The sequence below is a fragment of the Eumetopias jubatus genome, unplaced genomic scaffold (genome assembly GCF_037043125.1).
Source record: "Eumetopias jubatus isolate StellerSeaLion01/CBP00866 unplaced genomic scaffold, mEumJub1_p1.0 scaffold_1, whole genome shotgun sequence".
NCBI classification, from domain to species: domain Eukaryota; kingdom Metazoa; phylum Chordata; class Mammalia; order Carnivora; family Otariidae; genus Eumetopias; species Eumetopias jubatus.
In genome coordinates this window covers 52,210,677-52,238,094 of record NW_028274807.1, presented here as the reverse complement: position 1 = coordinate 52,238,094, position 27,418 = coordinate 52,210,677, and the positions used below count along the sequence as shown (strand labels likewise).

Below are 27,418 nucleotides of genomic sequence, written 5' to 3'. Positions count from 1 at the left end.
TACTCAGGTGAAAATGGGGTCAAGTTAAACATACCTGATTGTTGGGGTTCTTGGGTTTACATTTGTGCTAATTACATATAAAATGAGATATCTCTTTAAGTTAATACAATCAGTATTTGAAGATTTTATTTATTTATTTATTTGAGAGAGAGAGAATGAGAGACAGAGAGCACGAGAGGGAAGAGGGTCAGAGGGATGCGGGACTCGATCCCGGGACTCCAGGATCATGACCTGAGCCGAAGGCAGTCACTTAACCAACTGAGCCACCCAGGTGCCCTTTTTTTTTTTTTTTTTAAAGATTTTATTTATTTATTTATTTGAGAGAGAGAGAATGAGAGACAGAGAGCACGAGAGGGAAGAATACAATCAGTATTTGAAAACAGCACTTCAAATATTCTTATTAGGACTATACTGAGCCAGTTTTCAGTAGTAATGAATTAATTCCACTTCTCATAATGGCTTTCAATAGCAAGAATTTCTCTTGCAGAGGGACAATTAGCAACATGAAGAGATGTTTCCAAAATTATAATAATGTATCTTCTAAAAATTGTTGGTGATATGCTAGATGAAGTGATAGAGAATTTTATCTTTTATTTTTTTTAAAGATTTTATTTATTTATTTGAGAGAGAGAGCACGCAAAAGGGGTGGGGAGGGGCAGAAGGAGAGGGTGAGAACCAGACTCCCCTCTGAGCAGCGAGCCCAACGTGGGGCTCGATCCCAGGACCCTGAGATCATGACCTGGGTGGAAGTCAGACGCTTAACAGACTGAGCCACCAGGTCACCCCATGATAGAGACTTTTAAATAAGTAAATGCTAATTAACTTTCAGAGGATTTTCTTTTTAGAGTTTTGGTTCATCCTAAAGAGAACTGGGAGAATTGTGAAGTGATGCAGGGCTGGGAATTACTGATATCAGGTCTCATTCCAACAGAAGTAGAGGAGAAGGACATAGAAAAATTTGATTTTAAAAGGAAATCTTCCATATCATAAAGATTGCTGCAGTTTTGTGTATAGGAGTTGATCTTCTGCCTTCACTGTGGGAAAACTATATAGATAAACAGTATTCATTACATTTATTTCACCTGTGTTTGATACTAAAGTGTTTATTTTGCCATAAACTACAAAACCAGATTGGAAAAGTAATCTATATTTTCTAAAGTATACATATTTCATGAGCTTTATAAAAATGGTATTTTAAGATATTATTTTATCATTACATTAGAATATTACAGCGTCTGTTTAGCAGTTACTACACAGGGATAGAAGGTAAAAAAAAAAACTATTATTTAAGTTGTTTTTTACTTTCATAAAGACTGCAACTCAAAAATAATTGCAGCAGGTTGTACATGTTAAATTTTCTGGTCTAGAAATGTGGCATAGAATTTCCCTAGAAGCTTCTGTTCCATTGTGGTTGAAATGTTTTCTCACCTTTTTAGACTACTTCATTACTGCTGATGTAGGTGATACTTTGAGATGTGCCAAGAGAAAGTTGTGTAAAATTTCCTTTGACCTTTTCTATACTAAAGGCTAAGTAAGATGCTTTAGACTTGCTGATTACTTTAAAAATTAAGTACTTATCTGTGTTCAGATAAGTTTACTTATTAGAATACATCAACTTATATTTCATTTATAATCATCTCTCTCTTGTAAATTTATCACTTAAAGAAAGGTAGTGAGTGATTTGCCCCAAGGCTAAGAGCAATATTATTTAACTTATTGATGCATGTGAATTTATTTACTATTTATTATTCTATGCTAAAAATATTTGAGACAAACGCAAAAAAAACTCATTTTTAAAAAACATTTAGTGTTTCACAAATCCTATCTTTAATGTGTCTAGGCATGTATCAATATTTTCTCCTTTAAGGAAAGATTATCTGATTTGCTTAATTCACTCAGTGAAACTGCATTTATATCTAATGGAAGTCATTTTGTAGTTGCCACTATCATCTGAACTGAGGATTAGTAATTGCCCCCAGCTTCATTTGGCTCCTTTCTTATTATAATGTATTCCTCCATTGTGATCAACTCCTAGTAAAGAGTGTTTTGGGGGCTCTTATGGAGCTGATGTAGCCCTATGTGTAAGTTCTGACTAATTGGATATGAATAGAAGTGAGGTGCAGCTCCTAGGTCATGCTTTTTTAAAGGGAGGCCACATAACCCTCCTACCTCTTTTCCTGCTCTCTTCCTGCTGGCTAGAATGTGAAGATGGTTATGAGTCATGTTGGGCCACGTGGAGGAGAGCAAATGACATAGGAGTGGCAGAACTTCAAGGGAGAAGGAGCCTTGGTCATTGACTCTTTTGTAGACTAGAGCTGCCATACATTTAGATGAAAGGGAAGTAAACATCAGCATAAGCCACTATTATTCTGTGTCACTGTCACATACAACTGAAACTATATGCTGGAATCCACCACTATGCTGAAAGGATTAACCATTTCTGCTGCCGTTTTTTTGAAATTTAAGTTTCAGATTGTGTGATAGTCACAAATGAAGGCATGGCCATGTGAAATAAAGCTTTATTAACTATGCCTCATTTAGCTAAAAGTAAGCACTAAATTCATGCTAACGAGGCTCTTTAATATTATCTTGTTGTGGATTATATTGTACAGTTATTCTGTTATACTGTTTTGTAACTCTCCCTAACTGTGGGATTTCATGCCCCACTGAGAGTTTGAGCAGATATTATCTGTTGATAGTCCAGAGTTCTTTTATTTGTAGTCTCTGTGTTTGCTTTCTATACCTCCATTTATGTCTATCCCCCACATCTTTCTCTTCCCCTTCTACCTTTGGCCAGTATCTGGGGGAGTTCTGGCGCAGCTCTTAATAGACCTTAATAGAGACCAGGTGCCTGGCATTATTCCTGAATATGCACACTGGTGAAATTCAGTTACTTGCTTAGGGAGTTTGTGGGCTTATATCATAATGGATGGAAAAATGCCCTGTACTTCACAACCTTTTAGACTAATAACACTTACAAGAAATTGTGAATGTTATAGGAACGTAGTTCTGTGTGGGAGATGAGTACTAGGAAAAAAAAGTTTCATAATGATGAGTGAGAAATTTTCAGAAGGCATTGTGTCGTTTGTCATTTTCAGTCCAAAAGGCAACTTACACCATCACACTGGGGATGGGATATAGCTTCACTGAATGATGTGGTTTGCTCCCGAGTTATTTAGTTATGTTTCATTATATTGAAATACTCTGCCCTTGCAGAATCATTGTGAATTATGTGTGAAGCTCTAAGTGGGAAAGTTGAAGGAAGGGCAGTATTCTCTTACAAGAACAATGCATATGCGTCTCTTGGTGTCCTTCCTAAGCTCAGTCTTTGTGACTGTGCCAAATTCCATCACATTCTGTATGCATAGATACAACCGCATGCAAGCACGAGGCATCTTGCATTTTAAAGAAACCTAAGGAACGGCCAAAATCTTCCTTGCCTGTGATTCACCCTCCCTTTAAATTTCATTTTATATGTGCATGGAAGAGTAGAGGGAACGTTACCTTCCATGTCAATCTGGAAAACCTTCTAGCACCCGAGTCTGCTGTGATCCTTGGAGCAATATTGGAAGTCTCTTGTTTCACTGGAGCCACTTGTGTATCATTACTCTTCTGCTTACTTTCAAAAAATGTTCCTGTCAGTACTTCCACAGTCTTCTGACTCCTGTAGCAGGCACATCCTTATAGACGCCAGTATTAGTCTTCATAGTCACACCAGCATTGGAAGGGAACTTTCTAGTCTTTTTGCGCTCCAGATGTTACCTTCATTCTAGGCAGCTATAATTCTCACCTTATTGGCCACTCTCAGGGACTCTTACCTTTATTCCACCCGGCCATGTATATCCCTGGCCAAGTCATGCTACCCTTGGGAATCCTTAATTCCAAATCTCATTCTGCAAACACAGCCTCATTCCTACCTCTCTTATTTCCTTATGCCCATGAAATCTACACTTAGACGTCCTTGGTATTCTCTGTTATTCCTACTCCATTCTTCTGGTCTCTTGATTCTCTTTAGGCTTCACTCATTTCTTGTACCCAGCTTGGATCCCATTTAATCATTGGTCAGACACATCTGAGTTCAAACTCTAGCTCTCCTAGTTATGTTAATTTAGGTAATTTACCTGACTTCTCCACATCTCAATATCTTTACTCGTAAGAAAAGTATTATAATATCCATCTAGTGGCAAGGTTGAGAGTATATAGGAGAACATTGGTTAACTGCCTAATATAGTTCAAGACAATTAGTGGTTATTAAATTAATGTGAGCTGCTTTTATCTTTAATATTATTTGAGAGAATGATAAAAGATGATGAAAAGGTGAATGAAGTTGGGGACAAAATAAGGGAGGGTTAAGGAATGTAGATTCGACTTTACAGAAGCTGTGGAGAACCTTTGTGGGTTCTTCAGCAGTGAAGTGGCGCTATTTAAGTAATGCATGTGAAAGGTCATTCAGTTACACAGTTTATGTGATAGTGGTAAATGCTAGAGAGTGGAGTAGGAAATTTGTTGGATTATAAACTGAAGCTATGATGTTCCTAGTTTCAAGTGTCTTGTTTCTTATTTTATCTCCTTTATGTAGATCGTGTTTCATATTGTTACATTTCGTACTTTTTATTACTTCTTTATGAATGACTTGATAGAGAAAATTTTATGTATGTAGTAAATGTGAGTTCATTTCTTTGGTCAGGGAGATAATGGGTTTTTTTTGAAGTACCTACTATCTTGTTGCCCGAGTTGAGTTGTACAGTGAACTTGAGTCTCCATAGACAAAATAGGAGACATGTCATATTGGAACCATTTAGAAACCCAAGGTGCTTGGTTTTAAATTTCTAAAGCATTTGGATTTATTGTTTCGGTGCTTAATTAGGGCAATCTCCTCAAGATTTTCAATCTTATTAAATTGATTTTGCATAATTTCCATGAATTTCTGTGTTACTAGAATACTCTCAAATATGCCATTCAGATTTCAAGTGAAGTGTGAGTGAAAACGACTCGGGTTCACTTGATGATATAATGCATTGTTTATTATACTAGAAAGTGAATGCTTAACATCAGCCTAGGATGGTGCCTTCTTAAATTACTGCCTTCACACCTTTGCATCTGGAACAGTGAGTCAGAAGCAGGTAGGAATTTCAACTACTGGTAAACCACTTCATGCCTTTAAAACAATTTAACGAGGAGTTGTTTTTAACCTGAAAACTGAGACAGGAGACACATGGCAGTAAAATCTGCTGTTGTTAGTTTACCTTACTCTCAAATTTTTAGTAATTCATGTATTTATTCATCGGTTCCTTCAATGTGATTTGTTGAGCACCTACTCTGTCCTGGCCCTGTTTTAGTCACACAGGGTAATAATTCTCAATTATTGAGCCTGAATCCTCTTTCCTGTGTATTAGAGAATAGACAGAAAATATCAGGAAAATGGAACACTATCTACATTTTGCTTTGAATGCTTTTTACCTTCTCCTCTTTGTCATCTTCCTCTCCTTCCGGTTTCTATCCCTGCTGCTCCTCCGCCCCCCCTGCCCCCCCCCCCCGCCCCATCTCAGCGTTCAAGGAGATGAGGAGGTGGGAATTTGGAGTGGAAGATTGGTTTAAGGGAACAGTTTTCCCACCCGGGCTTTAAATCATGGCACAGTGTCTCATAAGACATTAGCTGCAGGTCCGTGAAAGGGGCTATGACTGTCACCAGATTGATTCCTTCATCCCATCATTATCGGCCGGGGGCCGTTGGTGTGCAAGCCATATCGCAGGCTCGGGGGATTCTGTGGTGCACAAACCAGCTGCAGCTCCAGTCCTCATGGAGCGTACCCTCTAGTGGGGGAGGCAGACCATGAAAACACCTCCTAGAAATGCTCTGGTTTCAGTTAGTGATAAACTCTCTGAGGAAGGATGATTCAGGATAAGAGGATGGAAGAGGGGTTGCTTCTGTAGTAATGCCCTAGGTACTACACTGGTTACGTCTAGTGTTGTCTGCCTGGCTCTGTCATTCCCAAGCCTTTCACAAGGAGTAGGGGTAGTTCTTCCCGTAGCTCTAAGTCTGAAAGGGAGAAAGCAGAAGAGTGAAACCTCCCTTTCAGCTGGTGTGAAGTGGAGTGGCCAGTGTATCAGCTTCCTTCACAGTGCCCAGGGAATTCCTCTGCTGAGGTATCACCTTAAGCCAGTTGTGAGTAGGAATGGGCTAGGTGATAGGCACCGGGGAGTGGTACAGAGAAGAACGGGGCTCAGAGGGGGGAGGGTGGAATTCACTAAAGACAGCCTGACTCCACTTCACAGCTTCCCTGAATCAAGGCTAGGTTTGTGGTATTCAGCCCCCGAAAGGCAACAGAAACATGTAGCATTTGGTTTAGGTTCTAGTACATGTTTGTTAACTATAGCAGCCTTGCTTGGACAGCAGAACACCAGCCACTAGTTCATTTCCCATGCCGGGGCGTATTTGATTTGAAATCGAGGCTGTGGTAACAGTTTCCACAAATAGTACCCTTGGCGAGGCCCCTTATGCATAAAGTTGCCCTTTAAAACTGCAGCTACCTCACATTTCTCCCTGAAGAGTAGTGGGCAGGGCTTCAGGGGAACTTTGGGTGGATTTGACAGCCTGTGGATCTGGACTTGTGTCCAAGACAGAAAAGCATCCTCCTTTTCAAAGGTCCAGACTGCTGTGGTGCAAGGCCCAGCCCATGTTCTGCAGTAAGCAGAATAACCCAATAGGAAGACTGTTAATCAAAGTGTGCAGGTGACTGGATTAGGGGTATTTGGAATTGATTGATTGATTTGGAAGTAGGATTCAAGTTGATCAAGAAACATAAAACGTCCTATGTGTTTCCTAAACCGATGACTTGGAACTCAAGACTTTCTTGTAACACAACAATGATTTGTGGATCTCAACGTGTCTGCCCCGCGCTGCTGTGGCCCTGAAGGGGTCTGGGGTAAATCCTTGTGGTTCAGTCTGGGGTAAATCCTTGTGGTTCAGTCTGAACAACTTCAGGGGGAGTTGTTCTCACCCTTTCTTCTTGTCGTGGGGCTGGAAGGTCTCCAAGAGAAGCACGGATGAGATCAGGCCAGGGAGGCTTCTCTTTGTGGTTTTGTTTGTCAGTGACACTGATCATAGCCAAAAACAGCTGTTTCAGTGAAAGTTCAACCTTGCCGTCTATTTTCGTTAGAAGCAGGAAGAATGTCAGAGGTGATATTTGAATTTTAGGGCCTTTTATAAGGGCCTCAGCTAAAGCTGTTTAGACCTTCTGTCCTCTGTCATTTCACTTATCAAATTCAAGCACAGCCTTTTAGTTTCAACACACTTAACTTCTGGGGATGAATAGGGCATTGAACGGGGTTCTGTAAACAAGTATTTTTCTGAGCCATAAACAGGAACACAGCCTCACAATGATATCATGTCAACAAGACAGGGGATGTGATGAGGGGGGCAAGGTTGGAGAGCTTTCTCTGCCCCAATCTGGGAAAGCAACTCTGTTATCTTTGATTTAAGGAACACGGAAGTTATAACTCAAAATGCTCATGTACCTAACTGCCATTATTCAGTTCCCTAGACAGCGCTCCTGGCTGATTATGTGAATAATACTGTATGTTGACTAAACACATGTTGCTTTTTAAAGAAACCGTAAGATGAAAGGCAGAACAAAAAGGGTAGAATTGTTTGGGTACTAAGAATAGCAGAGGAGACTTTGAAGACAATTTTAAATCTCACAGGGGATATTTATTTTCCCATCTGGGTCTGAAAGGGTCCTACTGTTACCCCTTCACTCTATTTTAGATTTAATTTATTTGTTTACTTTGGCTCTGAGTGTGCCTGAAGAGATACTAACCCTCCAGCAAATGTAACTGAGTGAGAACATTATTTCAGTTCACTTTCAAAGGGACGAGATCCCATTCACAGCACTCAAAATAGAGAGTACCAGTTTGTTCCAGAATTGACCAGCCATGGAAAGACTTAGAATCTTTGTTAGCATGCTCATCCTAAGAATAGGATCTGAGCTATTGGAATTGTTAAAGAATTAACAGGCCTGAGAACTGCTAAAGCATTTTATTTCTTTCATATTTGCCAGCTTTTCCATGCCTCTTGTGCTGAGAGGTATTTAACATGGCACCTCGTTCAGAAGTTGAATTTGCTGTTAAATGGGTTCAACACTGTCACTGTGTGTGTGCATATACCATTGCATTTATATTTATATATTTGTATATAAGGGCATAGGAATAAAAATAATTATAAATAAAAATTGTAATTATAATTTATAGTAGCAAATGGCAGAAAAACAGTTAAGGAAATTATACATCCATATGGTAGAATATTTCCATTTATAAAAGTAATGAATTGTATCGATACGTGCTGGTATGGAACAGTTTTCAAGGTTTTACACAAAAAGAAAATAAAACAAGATGCAGACATGTGTGCTTAGTACAGTAACATGTGGACAGGGATGTATGCAGCCACACACATTCACATCAATGCTTTATGTTTGGACCATGAGACGAGATGAGAAGGGATGGAGTCATGACCTTGGAAATGAGCTCTTTGTTTCTTCCTTAGATAGGAGGGAAGGAGAAGTGGGGTAAAGATATAGAGAAATACTCAAATGATGAAAAATTAGTTAAGGACGAAAGGAAGGGAAGTCAGTGAGCACAAATTCTGTTTTTTTAAATGCACATGTCAGTACCTGGGAGTCTTGAGTAGAAATCAGGCTAATTGGTTGGGTGATTGCAGTACCTTCTCCTATGTTCAGGGTAGAGAATTCAAAGGCGTGCTTGGTGTTCAGCATTAGCATGATAAAGTGCGACTGAACTTGGTAATCGGGTTCTTTTTCTACTTGCCTTCTAGAAATTTTCTTTCCTGCCTTTCTTTCTTTCTTTCTTTCTTTCTTTCTTTTCTTTCTTTCTTTCTTTCTTTCTTTCTTTCTTTCTTTCTTTCTTTCTTTCTTTCTTTCTTTCTTTCTTCTTTCTTTCCTTCCTTCCTTCCTTCCTTCCTTTTCTTTCTTTCTTTCTTTCTTTCTTTCTTTCTTTCTTTCTTTCTTTCTTTCTTTCTTTCTTCTTTCTTTCCTTCCTTCCTTCCTTCCTTTTCTTTCTTTCTTTCTTTCTTTCTTTCTTTCTTTCTTTCTTTCTTTCTTTCTTTCTTTCTTTCTTTCTTTCTTTCTTTCCTTTCTTTCTTTCCTTTCTTTCCTTTCTTTCTCCTCCCATCTTTTTGCAGCAGCATTTTATATGAATCTGTACTCTTAACATCTCATGTACACACTGGTTTTTGTGATAGAATGATGCTACCTATTGGTAGAACTAGAAAGGACTTAATAGTTAGATTATGTGCTCTGGCACCTGATTTTTAGGAGTGAGTGTATAAACCTTTTAACTGTTTGACATTGAAATATTGATGGGTGTCTTAGACAGATGTTCACCATTTGAATAGTAGGTTGTGAGTCTCTGGTCTTTAAGGAATGAGGATTGTTGAATAATGTTAGTCAAGCACCCAAATTATTTTGTGTTTGGATATAAGGGGCAGAATGAGTCCCTACTTCAATTTTCTGAATCCTATAAAATCAAGAATAGTAGAAACAATGGAATATTTAGTTTTTACTTGACATTTGTATAAAATTTTGAGTGTTGGAGATCATGGAGTCTTATGGTCCCTTATAACCATCACTTCCTATCCTACCTTTCAGGGTATAGGGAAAATGTTTTCTTTAAACCAGATCTTATGAACCTCCATTAAAATTGTTAAACTACTAGTTTTTCTAAAATTAGAATTTCACTTTTCCTGGTAAAGAGCAAAATGGAATTCTTAAAACTTATCTTAAAGAATGTCTTTCTGTGCTCTTTGAGGTTTCATATTCTTTATTTTGTGTGTATGTGAAATTCATACAACTTAATTATGGTGACGGGCTTAAAGCAAATGAGTTGATGACCTCTTCTAAGCTAAAACAGATTATTTTCCCTCGTCAGTCTAAGACGAAAGGAGGGAATGGGGGCACAGGAGAACTACTAATTGATGAGCATGGACTTTGATATCTTGGCCTTGATTCCTAGAATCAAATTAATGTACCCCTTTCCTCTAATCTTGCTTCTACTACTTTAAACCCTTTCTGCCAGCTTCTTCTTCCTAAATCCTAGTATAGTTAGGGTAAGTGGATTTTATTATATAAAGATAACATTTTCATCTTAGGATTTTTTTCTTCTATGTAATAATAGGAAAATAGTGTATCAAGGGAATTTTTGGAATTGTTTGATATTTGGTATGTAGAGTGGGTAAAACTGAAAGGAAATATGGCATCCATTTAAAGAATTTTGCTGTATTATTTACAGTATCCAAGATACAGAATTAACCTGAGTGTCCTTTATTTTAATTTAAATTCAATTAGCCAACATATAGTTTCACACAATTACCCCATCGCCCCACCCACCTCTGAGTGTCCTTTGATAGACAGATGGACACACATACACACACACTGGAATATTATACAGCCATAAAAGAGGATGATTATCATGCCATTTTCAACAACGTGGATGGACCTGGAAGGTATTATGTTAAGTGAAATAAGTCAGACTGAGAAAGATAAATACTACATGACTTTGCTCATACGGAATCTAAAAAACGAATGAATAAAAAACAACAAAATAAAGAATTTTGTTGTAATAGCAATTAGTGCAAAATATTGATAATACTATATTTCTAGAAATGAGAGTAAGACTCTTCAGGAGCAAGGAAACAAAAATACGAGAATACAACAACATTGTTTGATTACTACTGATTACTCTTGACCAGAAGCTGAGTTGTAGAACCACTCAATTTCTACACTAAGTTTTACCTCAGTATATTTTTGATGAATATATTAATTTGACTTTCAGAGAAACCTAATGCTCCAACTTAAATATTTATAATTATTCCTTTCAAGTACTTTACACAATGGTTGACTATATTTAGCTGAAATATGAGTCTAGACTTAAGTCAAGTTATATCATTTTGCCAAGTATGTTTGAAGCATAATGGAGTTATTGTCTGTGTATCAGTAGAAGGATTTCTGTTTTATGGATTGACAGGTGCAGTTGTGAAGTTAAGTCAGAGGGAGCTGAGTTGAAACAAACTTTTGTTTTCACTTTCCTTTTGCTCACTGACATAACAAGTTTCTCTGAGGATTTTTCTACAAGTCAGTAGCACAGAGCAGATCCTCACTTTTCTCAATCTAAATCTTTAAGCTTTAATTTTTCTATACACTACTCTTAATAAGCTACTAACACTGACAGAGTAGCTTAAAATGGCTCTATACTGAATTGTTTATAATTGTTTAAATAAAACTGACCTTCCCAATTACACATTTTTCTAAACTTCTGTAGGCTTTTTGTAATGTAATTTATTGGTTGAGGGATTCCTACAGTTTCTGTTGTGTTTAAACACTTTGCATTAAATTCAGTGGTAATAAACAGTTGTTTATGGCATATTTATTATCTAAAGTAATCAAAAGCATGCATGAGTTTTTTTGCTTTTAATTTAATTTGCAGTTTTAATTTGTTGCATTAATTTCAAAAATGTCAGTGCTGTTTCTCAGCATTGTTATTGATGTGAAAATACTGTATTGTTATTGTGGTTTATTTTTAAACTGCTCTTATGCTTTCAATAGGGAATACTATTAACATGAACCCATTTCATTACCTTTTTGATGTGTCTCCAGTTTTCCTACCTGCATTGTAACTATCTGGAGATTTTCTGTCTCAAACCTTCCTTTACCAGTACAGTAGTATAATCTCAGTACAGGTTGATCATTGATGATGATGAACTGTTAAAATTAATGGCTTATTTGCTAAGTTGAATTATAAAATGAAGGGTTTTGGTGTTGAAGTCTAGAATTTGATTTTATAAGAGTATGCCCATAAATGCATGTTATTACCGATTTTATTAATTTCCATTCTTTGGAATAATTATCGTCTAAAGTTTTTTTCAGGACAAATTTTCACTAATTCTGACCAAGTTTGTAGTATTTGTTTTTAAAAAGCCATTTTAATAGCATTGTGATATATTTAAATGAAATCACAAGGATTTATGGAAAACAGAATATTTAAACAAGAGATAATATAATTGAACCTTTGAAATAGTAATTGTTTATTTTCACAAGGCATTTTCATTCTTGGAAACAAGTTTCAGCATAATGATTTAAAATCATAAATTAATAGACATAAAACTTAATGCAATTTAGATTTTATTGGCCATGACAGTGTACATTGCTTTGTGTGTGTGTGTGTAGTACCTCGAACTCTCAATATGCTTATTAAATATCATCTTCTTTCTCGCATCAACCTGAAACCTTCATGAGTCACTTTTCTGCCTGTCTTTGTTGCCAAGCTCGTGGTGTACACAACTCTGTTATGTCTTGGATTTGGACCTTAGGATATTCCAGTTTTCAGAAGTGCCGCTAAGATTTCCTTTGACCTTATTGTTCAACTCTGTGGCTTGGTCTCTGCTGCGCTGTCCTCTCCTCCCACTGGTTTTTGAAATATTCTGTTTTTTTTAGTAACATTATCTGTCTTAACTCCGTTCTTACCTCTAAACCATTCCCGTATGCATTCATCTTGTTGGATTCTCTTCCTCCTAATGCCAGTGGTCTCCAAGGCTCAGTCTCTGACCCAAGTCTACTCTCTCCTTGGTGATGTTATTTAACTCTCAATTATCGTGATCATGTTTCTGGTTCTGTTGTTTGTGATTCTTTCTGTTCAACTTAGCTCTAGTTCCATATTGCATATGAACACGTATGCTTGGAACTCATAACATTATCTCAAATTAATGAACTTGAACTCCTCTTCTTTCTCCCCCAAATCCTTGCTTCTTTCTGTTAGTGTCATCAAATTTCAAGTCATCTATGTCTACTCATCCTTTTCATCTGTTTTCTCTCTTCATTTAGTCCTGGGTTGTAGTAATTCTCCTTTCCCCTAAAAATAAACTTTTCTGCTTCTTCCTGTTCCCTGTTTTCTTGCAACTGTGTTATTTTTCAGCCCTCCCCCACTCATGGCTAGATTACTGTTAAAGGCTGGCCTTTTAGTGTATTGTTCTATTCCTCTGTTGTGCTAAAGCTAGAAAAGTCTTCTTTAACACTTTGGTCCCCAGCTATGGGCATTTGCCTTCATTGCAAAAGATTGAATGTCTTCTTTGTAATATGGTTTTCTTTACATACGCCATCTCATTTCTTACTGCTGCAGTCTTGTCTCAATTTTTTTTTCATTCCCTCAATCCTAGAAATATGTCACACTAATTCTTGTCTCTATGCCTTTGGTCATGATTTGCTCTCCCATGCATCTGGAAACTTTTCATTCTATCCACCCAGTTCCTGTCCCAGCTCTAACATGACTCTAAAGGGCTTATTGGTCTCTTCTTTTCCTGAACCTGTTTTTAGCTTTAAAGAGCTAGATGCTAATGTATTGCAAAGTATATTTTGTTTTACATTGCTTGCAATTGTGGTAGACTTGTTACTTCAATTGAAATTTAGATTCCTTTGTCAGAGTTCATTTATTTTTAGGTATCTACTGCAGTAGTGCTGGGCCCATATTTTGGTGCTCAGTAAACTTGATGTTTGGTGGAATTGATTAAAGAGGTGATAATGCATCCCCCAAATAAAGACTTTGTTTCTTGAAAGCACTTAGTTTGACGTTAGGTAAACAGCCCATGTACACAAAACACATAGAGTTGAGTCCAGTGTATGTACAATTTACTTCTGTAGTTATTCCTAAAAAGTACTTTTTGCTTCTCTCTTTTTCTGTAGACTACTTTCTGGAATGCTTTTATTTTTTAATTTTTTTAAATGTATTTTTTTAGTATGGGGAATACTGATTAGTATTTACAAAAGTTCTGTTAATTAAGATTCTTGGGAACTTTCGGTGTAACCAAGAGCTTAACATAACAAAATTAAGCTTTTGAGGAAAGAAAAGCTTAAGTGCTAAATATGAAGGTTGAGCAAACCTGCTTAGTAGTTGTCTTAAATGGTGTGGATGAAATTACTTGACAGGTTTGCTTCAAGTGGCTTTGTGGCACTCAGCTAGTTGCTATTAATTTGATAGGTTAGCAAAGTAGAAAATAAGATTAAATCAGATGACACCATGTAATTTATGTATGTTTCGGTGGAACTAATAAAAGTTATCATTGATATTTCATTGAAATATAAATCCATTAACAGCCTTTCTTCCTGTGGTTTTTGTTTATCATCCTTTGAATGGGATGGATGTTTTTTTTTTTTTTTTGTCCATTCTTCACTATTGCACTCAAAGGGAACAAAGATATTTTTATTATTTATTCAATGAAGACAGAGGAACCTACAGATATGTAAGGCACTCTCAGATTTAAAGCTTACTCTACCCCGAAGGAATTATCAAATCAGGGAAATAATGTAGGTATACAGAAGTCATTATGATTTTGCATGGAAGGGTGATGGAAAGTGCTTTGAAAGAAGTATAAAGAAAGAACTCCTGAAGAGAAAGAGATTTCTCATGCCAGGCTTGCCTGATCATAGAGTATTCTGGGGAGACCATTTGATTCAGACATAGATGGGATATTACTGGCGACACGGTAGAAGATAGAGGCACTGTACTGTGTAAGGTGTAGGGGCAGCAAGTGCAAGGTATGTCATGGTGAGGGGAGGGGAGGGGTAAAAAAGTTTGGCTCCAGACGTAGGTGATACCAGATCTTGAATGTACGTGAATCTTAGACTAAGGAATATGTCTCATATTCAGTAGGATGTGAGGAATAATTGAAGAGCAAGCGACATAACCAGAGGTGTGTTTATGAAGATTTGACACCACTGTGTATGATAAGTTGGAGTTTGATGAAGTTGGTGATTAGGACGCTTCTATAGAGACTGTTGTGGCATTTTTTTTCTTTTTTAAGGGAAGAGAGAGGCAGGGGAAGTAGGGGCAGAGGGAGAAGAAGAAAGAATCTTAAGCAGACTCCACACCCAGTGTGGAGCCCTATGCAGGGCTTGATCTCACATCCCTGTGATCATGATCTGAGCCAAAATCAAGAATCAGACTCTTAACCGACTGAGCCACCCAGGCACCCCTGAAGCCTATATTTATGATTGCTGCAGTGAGAGTGGGAAATAAGGAATGGGCATAAGAATGATTTCAGAAAATCAGTGAAACTTAATACCCCATCCCTTTATGCTTCCATGAATCCATTTAGTGATTTTTTCAGGATATATTATACATTTATACTGTCCTCCTCAAATATGGTCAGTGGTGGAAGATACTTGATTAAAAATGTAATTTGATGAAAAATAAAGGCTTATTTCATCTTACAAGCTTTATTTTTCATCAAATTATATTTTTCTTATTATCTTTGATGAACATATAAAGTACAAACTTTTGACACTATGGTTGGGAGCATTTAATCCTGTCCAAATTCCTATTCAGATTTTGAGTCCTCCGCCTTGTTTTTCTCAAATTCTGAGGTATGCATGTTTAAGCATAAAAGCCAGACGACCTTTCTTTTCATTTGCATTAGAATGTTTTTTTTTTTTAAATCAAAATTACTTAATTGAACTGCCTTTCAAGTCAAGCTGCATTTGAGTTTCAATATCATCAATCAGTTTTTTCTGCCCTAGGGTCTTTCTTCATGGGAGAGTCTAATAGGCTTTGCAAGCAGCATGTAAGACAGATTTTCTTTACTGAACTGCTGCCATTGGCGAGGAGGAGGAGAAAAGCAGATTCCCCACGAGTGGGGACGTCAAACAAATAGTCACAGTTTTCTAAGTGTGATTGAGTAATACCCAGCTTGGAGTTCTTGTTACTGAATTCTTTTGGTATAGGCTTACCAGTTATCTACAAAATATTGGTTCTGTATGTACAGCTGCTTACTTGTGCCTCTGATGTGAGTCTTCCTTCACAAAATTATATGTTTTCTGATATTTCTGTGATAAATTATAAATGCAATATTATTTTTGGCTCTCGGGGACCTGGTCTTACAGACCTTGAAAGATGAATGTGTATTTATAATTTGAACCAATATTTTCATAGTCAAAAAATGCTAGTGCTTAGGAGAAGGATAGATGAAGGATTTTGTAACTTTACTCTAAAAACCTCTGGACAAAAATTATGTTGTAAATATAATAAAGTGGTCAAGGAGTACCCATCTTATATTTTAAAATAATTTAGAACAATAACTACTGTCTGTAAAGTGGGTTTTCTCTTTTTCCCATATCTGTCATTGCCAACCTTTTAAAATATTTTCCTCTATGAAACAAGCCTATAGAGATGAGCTCCAAGATACCCATATTGGAGATTTGGTCTGATCTAGTTAATTTGACTTCTTCCTGTTTTATGTTTGTATCTGTCACTTAGAAAGAATGTGTTACAATATAGTGAAATATTCTCTCGAGTTTTTTCTTCATCAGTTAATCACTCTTCTTCCTTTCAGGGAAAATGACCTACCATTATTTCCTTGTGTTGGCTGAGTTAGCCAGATTTTACCTATTTAAAAATATTGTTTTTGTAGGTTAGTCTTAATGGTATTTGAAATATCATTTTTTAATTCATACCACTTTGTTTTTGCTTCATCCTTTAAAATGCAATTTGCCATTTAAATCTCTCAACAGCTCTGAGACATAAATGGGCCTGATGATTTTATTTACATGTTCTAGGTAAGAAAACTGATAGACTCTCAGTTTAAGTGGCCTGGCTAAGATGACTAAGTTGAAATAAGAAATTAGGACTCTGAAATTAAGATACTGATTTTATTTAAAACAGTAGTCAAGGAGAATCTTAGTAGTTATCCTACATAATTTTTTTTTAGAAATAAGAAGAATAAAAAATAAGACTCTCAAATCTTTGATGGGTCTTGAATATTAAAAATAACCTCTAAGATCCTCCCAAGTTTATCTTTTATTAGCCGGCCACCTTCATCTCACGCCAGATTTCCCTTATGTCTTTGCCACATCCACACTGACCCTTTTTCCAAACCCTTGGAATCGCTCTTTCCCTCTTACCACAGAGCTTTTGTCCATGCTCACTTCTTCTGCCTGGCACTGCCCTTTCCTTCCTTTCATTCTCGGTAATTCCAGTTTGTTCTTCAGAGCTCTTCTTCCTCAGGAAAGGAGTCCAGACCTCACTAGGTCAAATCTCTTGAAATAGCCCTTGGCACAGGTGCAGGGTCACTTTCATTTGCATTATAGTTTGATTCTTGCCTTTCTCACACTGACCTGTAAATTCTGTGATTGACTCTGCCCTGCCTAGGTCTGTTCTCATTCACAGTTGGACCCCCACAGTGACTAGCATAGATATCAAGACATAGGGGTGCTCAGTAAATACTTGTTGGGTGAGCGGATGGCTTTATGAAACTATCTGAACTGAAGTTTCCACCGTAGTCTCTTAACACTTGCAGTCAGCCAGTCATCTTTGTCGGTTTCTGCATTGTCCTCCTTTACTCTGTGTGCTGCTAATAGCAAAGCAGTGATGAGGATATAACTGGTAGGCTCTAGCATTGGAGGGTCAGTTAAAACAACGAACAAACAAACAAGTATACAAAAGGGAAAGAAGAAAGGGAGGCAATCAAATAGAAAAAAAAAGGGGTGGGATTTTCAGAGTTCCAGAGTTTCAGAGCTGGATGCAATACTGGAATTTATCTAGGCAAGTCTTTTTTTTTTTTTTCCAACTTTATATTTGGAACTTCACCTAGTCTTCCCTAATATTTACACCTTCATAACTGAAGCACAGTATCAATAGCCGGAAATTGACATTGGCATATCCACAGAGCTCATTCAGGTTTCTCCAGTTATGCATGTGCTCATGGGAGAGTGAGTGTGGGTGTGGGTGTGTGTAAACTAATCATTTTTAAGATGAGAAAATAGAAGTTTATAGACTTGCTTCAGTGACTTGCTCAAGGTCACTAAGCCATGAGACTAAATAATTGATTCTTAAACTCCATGTTGCTATGGAATTCTATCATAGAATTCTCTCAGTGTCGGGGATTGTTCATTAGCATTAGTGCCAGAATTTGACTAATCTTCCTATCTTGAAAGATATTAACTATGCCTCTTAGCCAGCTATGTTCATGCAGATTAAAAAAATTTAATTTTATCAACTTGGATCTAGGTCAGAAATTGGAATTAAAGCCTGACTGTTGTTTTGGCCAGCAGGAATCCCCTAATATTCAGGGAAAGGCCTAATTAAGGTTTCCTGAAACTACTCTTTAATCACTTGGATTAGAATTAAAAAAAAAAGTTTTTAATCACATACATATCTGCTAGTGCTTTTCTTCTGGTAACTAATTGCTTTGATAATAAGAAGTAGTAATAAAAGTGGAGACAATGTATTTTACACACGTGATTTCTGAACCATGTACGTTATAGAATATGTATACTTAATGCATTAGGCCATATTTTAAACTTGTATCTATGAAGTACTTAAGGTTTATAATTGATCCATAGGCAACTTGAGTATTTCCGGGAAGTAGCAGGCCTTTTTATGCCTATCAAGAAGTATGAAGAAAATAACATAAGAGTTTGATTTAGTGTTAGAATCTGATAATCAAATTTCTTCCTGTGTTGCAAGTCATTCTATTTAATCTTGTCTTCATTTTATGATTTTAGAAAAAAATGGTTCATAATTATGGAGTATTTTCTCAAACTGTGGAATGTCTTTGATTGAGGTCATTAAGTTTTCTAGCATTTGACATGACCGGTACAGCATTTACACTTCCTTGGATTTTTAATTTTGAGATTTAGGAATAAAATATTACCAGGATTGGCTATTTCTATCCTAAGTTCAAGTTATACCTAGTTATAACTAAGTTCTAGTTATACCTACTAGGATAGGCTATCTATGGAGTATAATTTGTCTTTTTAAGTGCATGTTTCTCATGAATTTAGAATAAAAATATTAAACTGCTTCAAAAAACTCTGATTCACAAAAAGTAATTCTAGGTATCTTAATTGAATGTTTTAATTTTTGACAAGAATTTTTTAAAAGATTTTGAGCCAAGAAACTTTTATTTTAGTATTAAAATAGAGAACCCTGCATCAAATATAATTAAAAATGTACACTATATCATTAATTTCATTTAGTAAAAATTAGGAGAAAAAACATTTCCCAGTAGGAAATGTCTTTGAATTGGCACCATTTCCAGGCAGTCATTGATTTTAAACGGGCATAAATCCATAACAAAACCAGTTTCACTTAATTTGTAGAGCTCCTAGCCAGGCTGAAAGCATGTTTCTGGGTATATGCTTTGTGTATTTGGTGGATCATTAGCTTATATTCTTCTTCTTGAAGTCAATGGAGAGTTTCAAATTGTCTTATTTTTTTTTTCTTTTAATATCTACAAACATGTTTCTTTAGGAATTTTAGACTTATTTTTTGCTGTGCTAGCTATAGTTATTAGAGAATGTGGACTCTGTAAATATCCCATCTTCATTTTTTACTAAATTTCTTCATTTCAGAAGATGATAATGGGACATTAAAACCACATGTGTAGTTTACCTCTGCTTTATTGTTTTGCTACATACCATTAAACAGTGTTTGTGACCTTTGCCCCACCTGAGCTCTCGTCGGTTTCAGAAAGCAGTTAACCAACCAGGATTTCCAAAGGAAAACAATAAGAACAGTGTTTGGCAGTTTGCTTGGTCTGCCTGGGATTTGTATACATTCCTGTCTCCCAGTCCTTGATTTTATGACGCTAATCACCGTAAACAAGAGTGAGCATAAAGCAGACTTTTTATTAAATATGTTGGAATTAAAAAAAAAAATACAAGATGGTGATAAGGTTATTTTTTTTTTAACTATACGTTTTTAGGTTTAGGGTCACAGCAAAATTGAGGGTAAGATACAGAGATTTCCCATATACTGCCTGCCCTCACTCATACATCGCTTCCCCCGTTGTCAGCCCCCCCCATCAGAGTGGCACATTTGTTATAATTGATGAACCTACATTGACACATTCTATCACCCAAATTCCATAGTTGACATTAGGGTTCACTCTTGGTGTTGTATGTTCTATGGTTTTGGACAAATGCATGACATATATTTATCATTATGGTGTCATGCAGAGTATTTTCACTGCCCTAAAAACTTCTGTTCTCTGTCTGTTCATTTTCCCTTCCAATACTCTAGCAACCACTGATCTTTTTTAGTGTTTGCATAGTTTTGCCTTAGATTATTCTTTTTGCTTGTTAATCTTGACAATGTGTAAGCTTAAAAATAAGAAAAAGTCTGAGGGGGCATGGCTTATAGGCTGACCAATGGTTATGTGACAGATGTATCATACTGAGTTGGTTTTACGGTGTCCTATTAATCCCCCATCAACTTTTAGAACTTCACATAGCAGTCAAATGATTAATGATACAATTTTCAAGTAATGATCATCCATTCATACCATTCAGTTGGACTATATTAATAATTACCTACGATTAAATTCAAATGTTGAGTATATTTTTTCCTGAGCTTTTCTTAGATGTAGAGTGTTGCTTATATACTTTTTCCTTTAACTACCTCTGATTTTATTATAACAAAGTAGACTTCAATGAAACAAAAGTTTTCTTTTTCAAAATTTGTTTCATCCATACATTTGTCTTTTTTCATCTGACTCTCCATTCATTTGTTCATCCAAGAATTTTTCTGTACCTTCACTGCTGTGCTTGTTAGATAGCTGGACTCAATATTTGATGAGTGAAAGAAGGAATGAATGAATCTGCTTAAATATTGGGTTACCTTGTGTTTTTATTTAAGCAGTTGGCAGAGCACTGATTCTGATCTTAGAATCTAAAAGCTACAATTAAGTTGTAGCTATTACTTAGTTTTAGGAATTTTTCTTTACTTACTTTCAGTACTCCTAGTTTTTGGATATAATTTAGTCTTGAATTTGGCCTAAAATGATATTTAAAATTGTCATGTGAAAGTGTTCACATCAATAGATACTAATTTCTCTGAACAAAATAAAACAAGCCAAATAAGTAACTTAGTTTTTGGAAATATTGGTAATTAATAATGTCTACTAATGCTATTTTCATGTTTAAAGTACTTCACCTTGAATGTATGTTATTGCTGGTGACTCCAAGAGTGAGATCTAAGTCATATATTCTGTTATTTTTTGCTAAGTTATTACATACTTACTTTGTACAAAGCATGTAGAGCAAAGCAAAAGAAACAGAGATTGTGATTCCTGCCCTCAAGAGCCGTAAGAGTATAGTTGGGTAAATACAGTACAACAACATAAGAAAGTCTATGATATAGCATGAAACTGATGTAGACTTACATGCAAAATCCTTTTCCTATGGTTTTAGAACGTTCAGTAGAAGACAAATATTAGTACTAAAACCTAAATGGCCAAGCTAGCCAAACAGGCAAAAGATCATCAATATCTTTTGGGAAAAGTTTTGTAATCACAAGTTCTTTCTTGGTGGCTGGTTTTCTGATTTTACTATGTAAGGCAAATATGCATTTATTACACACACAGTGATGGTATAATGAATGAGTAGTGAATGAAGTATCTTGAGATTCTGATTCCAGTCCTGGTTCTGCTTCCACCTGTTTGTGTGATGTCAGGCAAGTTTTTTGGGCCTTTTTACTTACCTGTATATTCATGGAGTTATACCCCATAATCTCTAAAGTTCTTTCCATCTCTTACTTCAAAAACAGTAATTCTGAATAATCTTTGCACTAACAGCCTGATCTTGAAAAGGATCACAGTTTTTTGGGTTTTTTGTTTGTTTGTTTTCCTTTTTAAAACAGAAGAGATATTTTTGTTTTGGTTGTAAATTCTTATTATTCTTAGGTATATAATACTTACTACATTATATTGTTATATATTTGTTATATTTATATATATGTTTTCCCTTGTGTTTCTCTGAGTATTGTGGTTTTATTTCACAAATAAAATTACTATAAATTGAACCATTAAAAATGCATACTGGACACAGTAAATTCTCAGGATTCTTTACAAAATTACATTGCTATTGAGTACAGTAATTAAACTGCTGAGAATGAAAGATATCTTTCTTGTGATTTTTTTGTTGAAAAGTAGACTCATTAGGAAAGTAGGTGATTAATTTTTCTGTAAAATTTTATCTGGTAAAGTTTATTTCAGTGAAATTTGGATGTATTAGTAGAAATTTACTTAGAAAAGTTAGTTTCCCTTTTTATAATGGTATTCTAGTAGATATATGTATGGTCTACTATTCTAAGTACTAATTCACTTAAATATTTAATATGGTATTTGTTTTAATCAAAACTATCTCATTGCCAGAGTTAGACAGTGAGTAAGCCTAAGAAAATCTTGATTTGTGTGTCTGAATAGCTCAGCAACAGTAGCTTAGTAATTTCTATGGTTCCATTTTTAGGTTTGTAATGAAAATGAGTTGCTTTAAATTTTTTTTTTTTAATTTTTGGAAGCAACAATGAATGTTTTACACAAATCCATAGCTAGAATTGGCCCCATTTAAGTTTCTTTGCTTTGGATAAATTAAGATTTAGTTTCTAAACATTTCTATATTATTGATCTATATTTTAACAGTTTTCCATGTTTTTCTTTTTCCCTATGGCTCTTTTTTGGAAATTTCTACTCATTAATTTTTAGCTTAAAAATAAGAATGTGGTATAACATGCTATTTCCTGTGGCATATCTATTTTCTTTGAGTTGCTTTTCAGCCCTCTATTTGGCAAAGCTTAGCGAGGGGTTAAGGCTCACCATATCTTTGTGACCTTTAAAAAGACTATCCTCTTGCTGATAACGGATACGGATCTCATACTTACGATCTTTGCCATTTTTGAGAAGTTTTAAAGTCAGTTCATTAGACCATATGAACAAATAATAGGTTCTACTTTTGCTTTGAAGTGGAGTTTAGTGAATATTTGAGAATATAGGCAGCTTGGAGGACGGTGTGCCATTGTCCTGAAATTTTATGTGGTTAAGATGGTTATGTTTGTTGAGACTTCAAGGCACAAGGTGTCTGAGCGTAAGAAGTTAATTCATTTATTCATTAACTCAGCACATGTTATATGTAATGCCACATGAAAGTGACCATTAAAAATCTCTTTGAATTTCTGCCTTTTAAAAACCAGAACAAATTTCACTGATACTGTTGAGTATTTAGCAGACATTCTTTTCCTGTTGAGTCCCTGCTATGTGCAGACCATGAGAATAGGTACTGTGGTGACAGGGTGGTTAACATGACCTGCTTCCTATCCTTAAGAATCCTTTTTTCAGTTCTTTTTTTTATTACCCCTTCTCCTTCCTCCTATCCCTCCCTTTGATTCTTTTGTTCTTTTTTTTTTTTTTTTTGAAAAGAATCCTAGCAGAGGAGACAGATACGTGAATATAATTCAAGGGAAGAAAAAGTATAACTGCTGCACTAGTGATGCGGGCAAAGTGGTCTGGGGGAATCAGAGAGCAGCTCAGGGGCTGGAGATAGCTTCCCTCTTTGAAGGAGCAGTATTTGGGTAGTGGCCATTAGCAGGGTCTTATAGTCTGAAGCCTTATAGTATATATAAGGGTCTTATAGTCTGAAGCCACAGCCTGCCTAAAAAGAGAGCGTTCTGAATGCACTTGGCATGCCAGGGAATTCCAAGTAATAAATAGTATAAGGAGTTGAGTCAGATGTTTTCAGAAGAGGTGTAATGAAGAACTGTGGCTGGGTTGGTCAGTTCAGGCTAGAGAGAGTGAATGTGATGCTCAGAAATGTGAACTTTATTAAAGTTAGGGTACCACTGACATTTATTTCAGGAAGTGAGTGAAGTCATTTAACTTGTGCTTTAGAAAGATGATCATGGGGGAGTATGGAAGTCTATCAGAGGGGATAGATTGGAGGCAGGGGCACTGCCCCTGGCTATTGTTTGGATGAGAGATACTGAGGGTCTGACCTCTGAGGTACAACTGTTCTGATGGTAGATGTGGAAGTTATTGTGCAGGGAAGAAAAGAAATGGAGGAATATAGTGTTGCTTATTTTTGAGATAGCTGGTAGTGGTAGGTATGAGAGATGGAATGTTGTCTCACCGTGGAGTGAGGATAGAGGAACAGCTACTCTACTAGAGGATATGTAAGCAGATTCAAGGATCCTTAAAGAGGTGACAAAGACAGATGCCTGGATGGCTCAGTTGGTTAATAAGCGTCTGCCTTCAGCTCAGGTCAGGATCTCAAGGTCCTGGGATCAAGCCCCGCATCGGGCTCCCTGCTCCCTGCTCCGCGGGAAGCCTGCTTCTCCCTCTCCCTCTGCCTGCCACTCCCCCTGCTTGTGCTCGCTCTCTCTCTCTCTCTCTCTCTCTGACATAAATAAATAAAATCTTTAAAAAAAGAGAGACAAAAACAAAAGAAAAGCAGAAACAAAGCAATAGATAGAATAGAAAGTGGGAGCAAATGACCTCAAAGGGCAACTGGGTCCAATAGAAGTCTAATGCAGGGCACATATAATTCTAAATTATCTAGTGCCTATGTCAAAAAAAGTAAAAAGCAGTAGGTGAAATTAATTTTAATAATTGTTTAGCTCCAAATATCTAAAATATCATTTCAACATGTAATCAATATTACAAATTCTTACTATTTTACATTCTTTTTTCTCATGTTATGTCTTTGAGATCCAGTATGTCTCTGTACACAGCAGATCTCAGTGTAGACTAACCTTTGAAGCACTGAACGGCACACGTGCCTAATGACTGCTTGTAGAGGGCAGTGCAGGTTTGGAAAGTCATTTTTTTTCTTTTTTTTTATGTCATCTACAGTTTATACATATTAAAAATGTTGGGGTCACGGAGTTGAAGTATGCGGAGAGCTAAGTGAAAACTGCTGATTTCTTGGAATAAAGTTGTAGCTTAAGAGCGTAAAAACACGGGTTCTTGGCGGAATGGAAGAAACTTCCTTTCAGCGTTAACCTAAAAAGCACTCCTATAATTGAATGTCTTGCTAGTTCCAGTAACTGTTCCTCGTTTCAAATATTTTTTAGCAAGCAATACATTTTTGAGGGGAAAATGTCACTTAACAATGAGCATAATGAAAAAATAAGTAGCCACTTCAAGGGGTATAAGATAATCAATTTAAGTTTAGTCCATTATCTAGAAGAATATATACACAGCTTTATTAACTTTGTCATATTAATCAACTTCCAGATTATTTTAATTTGATTTTCTACAAGAATGAACTGCTCCCCCCACACCCACCCTCCACCCATTAGAATAATAGAACAAATAATTAAAACTAGCACTTGAAAGAATTCTGGGAAACAGCTGAGAAGGGCAGTTGAGCTATACAACTCCACGAGGCACCACCCCAACTTTCAGTTCGAGGAAGATGGAAGGTGTGCACAGAACGCTGTGAGGTGGTCTCCTTTTTACTGAGCTTAGAGAATCCTGAGGAGGTGGTTCACGCAACAAAAATGAATTCTGAATGTCTTTGACACTTTGAAAGGAGATGTATTTGATAATGAATAGCAGTTACAGTGGGGAATCAGAGACATACAAACTGCATACAAACATACAAAGGTAACTCAGTAGGGGCTTGAGAAATTATCTCAGACCTCGTAAATTCAGGCTCTCTCCTCAAATACTGAGCCTAAAGAAATAAACAGAGGTTCCATAATTATTCTACAAATTGTGTATTCTAAACCTCTTGGGTAATTATCACAACTAAAAATTACACATTACAATAATCACAACTAGTAAATTACCTGGAATTGCTTCCTCAGTGAATATCTTTCCATAACCAAAATTTGTACATAACATGACTATGCATGAGAGCTATTTATAATGGGGTGCTTGTTAGCATTGGCTGGTGTGAAGACTTCACTGATTTCTCTAATTTTCATCAACACTACAGGTTTAAATGTTAGCTGCCTCAGTATTTATGTCGAAGAGTTGTCCTATTAGAATAAAGCGGTTAAACTGGTGAAATCAGATAATTAGATTAAAATGTATAGAAATATAATTATAAATTCCAAGAAAATACTAGCCTCTTCATTCGTATGTTAATCCCCTTGCTAATGTCATAAAAAATTTTCCCCATTGGATTCAGTGTCTTCTAAAAGAAATATAAATGTCATGTATAATAAATACAAAATTTCAGTGTCTTCTAAATGTTTTAGGGGACAAATAATAGTAGAATCCACTGACACTATTAAGTATCTGAGCTGCTTTGGCTGAGCTAGTTACATCCTGGAGTATAGTTTGAAGGTGTGTCTAGAGGGAGTCAGGTAAACATCTTCCTCTTTTCTGACTTTCCCTTCCAAAACATATGAGCAAGTGAATGATTTTTAGGGGTAGACTGTCTTGGGATTTGAATATTTTTTTCATCTTTTGGTCCTGGCTGGGGAGTTCTTTGGAAACTGTGTGGGGCTTGCATTGGTAGTGAGCATTAGCATCTGGGACACTAATTTGGTGTTTGGCACACATGCAGAGGGCACTGGTTCCTAACCTCTTGGTTCAGACACCTTTAAGAATGTAGTAGAGACTATGGCTTCTTTTTCCCATCAAGATATACGTAAGCACATGAGTACTTTTGCATAAGACTAAGGAGGAATTCATGAGGCAAAGAAGCCAAGTGGGAACTTTTCCAGTTCCAGCTGGAGAGGACTGGCTGTGAGAAGGGACACTGATGCCCGAAACAGAACGACCTGTTTAGGAACTGCCAGTTGTGTCTGTGGAGATTACAGTAAGGAATGAGGCTGGAGGCAGCGACCAAGCAATGAAGGACAGGAATCTGCCATCCAGTACAACGTGGGTGTGTGGGGGTGTGTGAATTTCTCCTTGAGGTATTTTCGATTTATATCCCATTAGTGGCTTGCTTACAGGATTATCCTGAAAATTGTTAATATGATCCAGCTAATTATTTTTGGCAAATTGATATCCTTTATCACCTCTGATTTAATTATATTTTCCTTTATGTGTTTGAAGAAAGTGGTTTCGACTCCCTCTTACAGTCCAGGCAACCTCCTCATTTTCCTCCAGACATCCATGGGATCTTTCAGGATTCTGTCCTAGGCTACAGCTCAAAGTGACCCCCTGACTGAAGTGGACTCCTGAGCTTGTCCCCATTTCTGAAGCATGTTTTTGAGGAAATCCCATTATTCCTAATTTTTGCTCTTGGGAGTTTTAACGAGCTTTTTATTGTTATTGTGACCTTAGAGGATCTTGCCCATGCACAAACAATACCAACGAAGACAATGAATTTTAGGGGCACCTTCAAGATGGCAGCGGGCCCAGGCCCAGCCTGTTTTAGGAAGTCCCCTCACTTTTCATGGTACCACACAGAGTGAAGGCAGACCATTTCAATGAATTCAGTGATGTGGTTAAGCACAGCAAAGTTCTTTATAAAATGAAAATTAAAATTGTTCAGACCTGTCTTGATGCATAATGCTTACTTAAAAGGCTAAATGACTAATTGGACTAGCCATTTGTTAGATTACTCATTTTAACCTTTGAGTTCATTATCCTTTAAGTAGCAAAACATATTTTAAATGTCTACAATAA

General features: G+C 36.4%; 1 protein-coding gene across 6 annotated transcripts in view; it reads left to right on the top strand.

The window, feature by feature from the left end:
- The window catches only part of CBLB (Cbl proto-oncogene B), a 220,016-nt gene that overhangs the window by 37,322 nt on the left and 155,276 nt on the right, over window positions 1-27,418 (top strand). The window lies entirely within an intron of this gene.